This window comes from Cupressus sempervirens, chromosome 4, assembly GCF_028749045.1.
Source record: "Cupressus sempervirens isolate cs-2001-9-10 chromosome 4, ASM2874904v1, whole genome shotgun sequence".
Lineage (NCBI taxonomy): Eukaryota > Viridiplantae > Streptophyta > Pinopsida > Cupressales > Cupressaceae > Cupressus > Cupressus sempervirens.
This window is the reverse complement of record NC_143121.1, coordinates 409,064,891-409,073,043: the sequence shown is the minus strand read 5'-3', so window position 1 is coordinate 409,073,043 and position 8,153 is coordinate 409,064,891.

Sequence of the window (8,153 nt, the reverse complement as noted above, 5' to 3'; positions counted from 1 at the left end):
TTATTATTATTATTTGTATTGACATCTTAAGGGATCTTGGGATTTCTTCTGTAGTAATTTATTCACCCCTCCCCTCACATTTACTCCTCTTATATTTCCAACAATTGGTATTAGAGCTTTTGGTGCTTGCAAAGAAGGTTTCAAGGACCTAAGCTAAAGATCAAGATGTCTTATAGAAGAGAGATGCCCAAGTTAAATAGAGATAACTTAAAAGTAAAACAAGAACTCATGAAGCTAAATTTGGAAACCATTAATGACTTGGGCCTAAAAAACTAGGAGAAAAAATATGTAGCACCTCCTATAACTCTGAATATGGAATAATTTTTTAAAAATAAGTATCATAATGTAATGATGATTGGCATTGCCTCTACTCTCAATTACGTTTAATTGGATGAAATCAAAGATAATGTTATTGCTCACGAAATGTGGGTCAAGCTAAAAGATATCTATGGAGAATATGAAAATGTAAGGAGAGCCAAGGTAGGAAGTCTAAGAGGTCATTTTGATTAGATGAATATCAGAGAAGATGAAAATATTGATAAATATAGGCCAAGAATCAAAGAATATTTTAGTACGATAAGATCCTAAGGATGGATAATACATGATTTGATAGTGGTCAGCCAAGTACTCAATACTCTTCTTCCTATTTTATCAATTAGAGTTTATCTATTCAGGAAATGAGATGTAATCCCAAAAATGTTATAACTTTGGATGCACTAGTGGGAAGGTTGACAACCTTTGAGTTAGCTAACTATGATAACTATGTTCCTAATTCTAGTTAAATTGTAGTTGCATTTCAAGAAAAGCTTTCACTCAAGAAGAAAGGTGGAAAATCTAAAGGTAAACAATCAAAAAGTGATGACAGTTTTGATTGTGATCATGAAGCCATTGAAGCCCTACTAACAACAAGATAACCCAATGACAAAGGAAAGTACAAAGGTAAAATTCCTCTAATCTAATTTTCTTGTGAAGAAGTTGGTCACATTTATGCAAGGTTTCTAAATAGAGAAGGGGAAAAGAAGAAGAAGAAGAGAACCACAATTACAAAAGGAAAGAAGGATAAAGGTAAGAAATCTTATTACATGTATAAAGATTCAGAAAGTAGTGAGGATGATGAAATAATTTATATTTTTATAAAAGATGATGAAGATTATAAGATGCAACTTACTTCTCACATCAGTAAGAATGGTACATGGATCATTAATAGTGGTTGTTCTCACCATATGACTGGTGATAAAATAAAATTTGAAAAGAACATTATGATGGTGGGGGTGTCAAATTTGGAAATAATAAACCCTATTCTATAAAAGGAAAGGGTTGCATTGCATTAACTAATGAACTTAGATGTGAAAATGCCTATTGGGTTGAAGGATTGATGCATAATGTACTAAGTGTGGTAGAGTTGAACAACATTGGATTCAAGGTAGAAGTCATGAATGCGAAGGCCAAGCTACTAGATGGAAAAAGAAATCTAGTCGCCATTGGCAATCAAACAAAAGGCAATTTATTCTACCTAGATCTAGGTGAAATTTCATGTTTCATAGCTGTAGTAGAAGAAATTTGGTTATGTCATAAAAGATTGTGTCACGTGAATTTCGATAACGTGATAAAAATAAGCAAGAACAAAAGAGTCAGAGGAATTCCAAGTTACAGAAAACCTAATATGGACATGTGCAAAAATTGTCAAATTGAAAGGATGGGAAAGACAAGTTTTAAAAGAAAAAAGTATCATTCTGAAAAAGTCTTGGAGTTGGTTCATACAAACCATTGTGGATCTATTGGTACTAAAAACTATAGTGGAGATAAGTATTTCACTTTATTTTTTGATGATTATTCTAGGATGATGACAATAATGTATTTGAAAGATAAGTCTAAAGCCTTTCAAAAGTTTAAGTGGTATCTAGCTAGAGTTTAGAAAGATGTAGGAAAGAAACTAAAGAGTTTAAGGTCAGATAGAGGAGGTGAGTTTATCTCAAGTGAATTTGATAAATTCTACAATGAAAGAGGAATCAATCTAGACAAGTACCAACCCCTATTACAACTCAGTATAAGGGCATAGTAGAAAGAAGGAATAGATCTATCATGTATTTTGCAAGAACCTTGATAATAAAAAAGAATTTCGCAATGAAACACTAGAAGGAAGCAATCAATACAACAATGCATATCATGAATAGAGTATAGTTGAAGAAAGACTCAAACTAGAATCCTTATGAACTATAATATGTCTATAAACCTAATGTAAGTTATTTCGAATTATTTGGAAGAAAATGTTATATCTTAAAAGAAACTATGAAAGGGAAATTTGATGTCAAGAGTGATGAAGGCATATTCCTAGGATATTCCAGCAAAATAAAAGCATACAAATGTTTGAATCTAACTACTTATAAGATTATAGAAAGTGCACATGTAAAGATTAATGAGTTTGCAGAAAAGAGTGAAGAGGAAAGTAGCAAAGAACCTATAATCTATATAAGTTGTTTTTACTTTGAACCTGATACCTTTCCTAAAGTTCAATAAAATCCAATTAGAATTCAATATACTGCACCTTCTAAGTCCCCAAAATCTCCACTTCAACTTGAGTTGTAGCTAGTACAACTTGAGTCAAAGTTTGAAGGACCTGAGTCATAGTTAGAAGGACCAAAGTTGCAGAAAGTGCAATCCGAGTTATAGATAGTGGGACCCAAGCATAATTCAAAAGGTCATGTTGAGCATGATGAGCCGAGTGAAACTAGTTCCAAATCCAAGATACCTATACTTGCAAGATATGTTAGAAGGCATCATGCCCCTGAGAAAATCATTGGAGATCAGTCAAAAGGTACAATGACAAGGAACAAATTGAAAGGTACATGTTTGTTTACTAAAATTAAACGAAGAACTCTTAAAGAGTTTTTGGAAAATTAAAGTTGGATTGAAGCAATGAATGAAGAGAATGAACAAATAGAGAGGAACAAAACTTGGACTCTTGTTCCTAGACCAAATGATAAAAATGTAATTGGCACAAAATGGATCTTCAAAAATAAGTTGAATTAAGATGGAGAAGTATCAAGGAATAAGGAAAGGTTAGTATGGATAGATTATTCTCAAGAGTAAGGTATTTATTATTGTGAAACTTTTTCTCATGTTTCAAGATTAGAAGGTGTTAGAACAATACTTGCTTATTCTACACTTAAAGGATTCAAAGTATATTAAATGGATGTGAAATCAACATTCTTGAATGGATTCCTAGAAGAATAAGTATAAAATCACAAACCTACAGGTTTCGTATATCTTAGCAAAAAGGAAATGATTTTAAGACTACACAAAGCTTTATATGGTCTCAAACAAGCCCCTAGAGCATGCTATGAAAGATTGCATAGTTATCTAGTAAAGATTGATTTTCAAAGGAAAATTGATATTGCTAGCAAAAATATTTGTGGATGATACATTATTTACTAAATATGATGACTTATGCAAATCTTTTTATGAAGAAATGTGTAAGCAATTTGAAATGTCAATGTTTGGAGAGATCAAATTCTTTTTTGGCCTATAGATTCAATAGAAGAAGGATGGCATCTACATTACTCAATCAAAGTAGATCAAGGAGATGCTAAAGAAGTTTTGAATTAGGGATTCTAGAAAAGTTGGAATACCTATGTCTATTGGACATTAGCTTTCCAAAAATGATTGTTCCAAAGAGGTAGATCAGACTACACATAGATCAATGATTCTAGAAAACTTCAGTATGCAGTGCATATAAGACTACACATTTTTCTAGCAGTTTGTATGTTGGAAAGATTTTTATCTAATCCAAGAGAAAATTATATGATTGCACTAAAAAGAATCCTAAGGGATCCAACAAGTACTAAAGATTATGTATTATGGTAAAAGAAAGTAGATAACCTTTATTTGAAAGCCTTTGCATATGTTGATTGGGCAGGAAGTATTGATGACAAGAAGAGCACCAATGGTGGAGTATTCTTTCTTTGAAAGAGGCTAGTATCTTGGACAAGAAAAAATATGAATTATAGCTCTAAGTCTACAACAAAGGTAGAAGAATATGTTGTAGCAGTAGTCCAATATTATTTGGTTCAAACAACTATTGGCGGGTATGGAGGAAGAAATCATGGATCTAGTAGCTATCTTCTGTGATACCACCAGTGCAATTTAACATATCCAAGAATCCTATGATGCATACCAAGACCTAGAACATTTCAATAAAATATAACTTTCTTAGAGAATTGGTGCAAGACAAAGAGATGAGATTGGAATATGTGAATACAAACAAATAAATTACATACATATTCAACAATCCATTACCTAAGGATGCATTTTTGTATTCAAGAGTTAAGTCAAGGGCCATTCCCCTATATGAATCTTCTACCTGTGAATTGTGGGCCTCTAAACCTCACAGACACTTTGACATGGTAATTACCTCCGGAATCATCTTGGAATAAACATGGAATAGTTCATCCAAGAAGAACCAACAGAGAAACTTTTCGTCTTCTATCTAAAGGATTTTGCCTAATTAATGTCCTTAGATTTGAGGTGTAGGCAACTAGATCCTCTAAGAATGAAGGATTTGAATGCAATTAAGCATATATGATATGTAAGTAATCTAGATGAAGTGCAAGAAATTAATGTAAGAAATAGAAGACATTAAGCTAAATGCATGCATTCTTATTCTAAATGAGAATTTAAAAGTAATAGCAATTTGAAAGCTAGAAAGAAAAATGAGTATTTAGTTCAACAACAATTTAATACTATTCAAATTCCAACCTTTGTAATGAGGAGATGAGGGCTTCTTAAATAGACTTTCCTAGAATCCATCAATGGCTGAGATCAATTTCAATCAATGGTTAGGATTGAAGATGAGGTTTAGTTAAGTTTGAAGATTGCTAAATTAGAGGGAGTTAACTGGCTCAGATCTAAGTGTAAGATTCAGTCAGCTCAAATAGACTTTAGTGTGAGAGTAAGTGATCTAGGTCACTTCTAATTTGATCAGCAGTGAACTAGGAATTTCCATTCATGAACTAAAGAGAAAATTAGGAGAGATATTTAATTTAATAAAATGAGATATGCTCTCATAATTACCTTTTTCTATTTAACTAATTAGAGACACTTTTTCTCATTTTAATTAAATAACTCCATTTAATTAATTTAGGAATAACTTCCCATTTAATTAAATAATTGTTTTTAATTAATTAGAATAGGTATATTTATTAAATTAAATAAATTTAATTCCATAGTACATTAGCCTTAGCAGATGATTTAATTTAATAAAGTATGAATACTTTAGATTAAATTAAATTGAGATCACATAGGTTTAACATGGCTAATATGAGTGTGTACTAGAGGGATTAAATAATGAGTATGATGAATGTCAATTAGGGTTTTCTGCATTTGACAATTAAGTCAAGTAGTGAATGTTAGAACAAGAATTTGCCTAATTAAATAGGACTTTATAATTGATCAAAAATAGACCAGAATTGGTGATCATGGCAATAAGCGAATTTTGGGTATTACATTTTGCCCCTCTTTGAATGAATGTTCGGGCAGCACGTTTAATTCAAATAAAATTAGAAAGCATGATGCGAGGATAAAAAAATGAGATTGGTTCCGAAATTGATGATACAAAGACCAATCAATAAGCTTTTAAGGACTATCTCTAGAACAAAGCTTAATCCTAAGGGATTCAAGTAGAGCACCTAAATACCTGAGATTGATAAGCATTTAAAAGACTATCTCCAGAATGGAGCATAATCTTTAAGCATCCAGACAGAATGTCTAGATACTTGAAATTGATAAGCATTTAAAAGACTATCTCCAAAATAGAGTGTAATCTTTAAGGATCTAGATAGAATGTCTAGATACCTAAAATTGATAAGCATTTAAAAAGTTTCTTCAGAACGAAGTTTGACCTTTAAGGATCCAGAAAAAACACCTAGATACCTGAGATTGATAAGCATTTAGAAGATTATCTCTACAATGGAGCTTAACCTTCAAGGATCTAGATAGAACACCTAGATACTCGAGATTGAAAGCATTTAGAAGATTATCTCCAAAATAGAGCTTAACCTTCAAGGATCTAGATAGATCACCTATATACCCAAGATTGATAAAAGATAACAAGGTCCAATAATGAGTTGTAGAATCATCCCCAGAACAAGGCTTGATGCTTAGGAGTCCAGGTTTAGACTGTCCCAATACCTGTCCATCAAACTCTGAGAAGAGTTGTTATAAGGTTGATCAATTTATGAGAAGATAAGATAGATGGAAAAGATGCCAACTATAAGGGAACGAGATGCCCCAAGTGACGAGAAAATAAGATGGGAACAAGATGCCCTGAGAAATAAGTATTCAATGATGTAATCATCCTACCCCCTCGGGAGCAAAATCGAAAGATGACACACTAGAAATATGATGTGAAGTAGTATATCAAATTTGAGATGCAACAGAATGTAGAAGAGATAAGAATGATTTGAAGAAAATAGAAGAGATTAGAATGATCTAAACAAGATAGAAGAAATCAGAATGATCTAAAGAAAATAGAAGAGATTACAAAAATTTAAAGAAGATAGAAGATATCAAAACAATCTAAAGAAAATAGAAGAGACTAGAATGATCTAAAGAAAATTCAGAGTTGATTTGCAATGATTTCGAGGTCTCAAAGATCAAGTTTGACTAGAGTTTACTTTTTCAAGGATTAATTTTGAAAATTTGGAGAATGTAGAGTTGAAAGGATTCCAAGAATTGCAAAGTATTAGAAAGATTTGGGCTGTACAAGCATTCGATCGCGTTGGTCCCTAAAATTTTAAAATGCATTTTTGAGGCACTTAAGTGTGTGAAATTTTTAATTCAATCTCAAAAATGGATTCAGAACAGTCAAAATAGCCAGGGGGTGAGTTTTGTGCAAATCAAAGCACTTCGAAAAATTAGGTCAATAGCTATATAAGGGCCCAAGAGGTCATTTTCAATTCATTTGCGCTTTTTGTCTTGTAGTGAATTGAGCTCTAAGAGAGAATGGAAGTGAACGTGAGATACCATCGTTATGAGCGCTCTAGATGACACTATCGGCCAGCAGACTATGGACCACCAGTGAGTCATCAATTTCCCATCGTTGTACTTTCATTTAATCATAGTTCGAGGTCATTTATTGCATTTTTTAGCATGTTTTAGGATTTTCCAAATGGTCTTTGTGCGAGACTATCCTTTCTCATGCGAAGAAATAGGGTGCATTGTTTCTTCATGCACGTCTGTGAGGTTTCTCGCATGGGAGACACCCACCTCTTAGGTGAAGAATGAGATTCTTCACACGTGAGAACTTCATCTCTTGCACGATGGAGAGATTCTTCGCTCAAAAGAGAGAAACTTCATGTGAGATCTTGAGATCTTCCCATGAGATTTTAAGATCTTAGCACGAGAATCCATGATTGTTTAAATTTTTCAATTTTGCTAGTAAAATCTGCATTTTGATTAACTTTATTTCACCATTTCATTCCAGTACTGATTGTTTGCTTGTTGTTTTGGTTTGTGTGTGTGCAGGAGGGCTTTGATGACATTGCATTTAGATCACATTACCCACCATATGGAGAGTTGTTGCGGAGTCTTCATGATGTTGATTGGGCACAGATTGCTCGATTGGGCTTGTCCTCGCTATGCCGAATCCCAGCCATGATGGTGAATCATAGCTTAATCATAGTTTTGGTAGAGCATTTCCATTCAGAGACAAACACCTTTCATTTTCTAGTGGGGGAGATGAGGATCACCCTAGAGGACATCTAGAGGATCTTGTGGATTCCTTTCCATGGAGCCCGAGTGGTGTATGATACAGTGCCCCGAGCAGGTATAGAGGCACTATCTATTGTGATTGGGAGAGAGTTGCAGAGAGGTCGAGCCATTAGTTGGGATGAGCTGATGCATACATATGGGATGACACATAGGATGGCATCTGTGCTAGCCATATTCTTGAGTTGTTTCTTGTGTCTTGACAGAGGACATCAGGGTTTGGAGTGTGGGTGGGGGGTTATGCTATGCCTGATGGTAGATGTGCTGGAGACTTTTGGGTGGGGTCAGTGCATGCTAGCCCATCTATACCATGAGATGCATGAGATAATCTTCCATGAGAAGAAGACTATGGCCGCTAGTATATATGTTCTTCAGATCTAGGCTTGGGA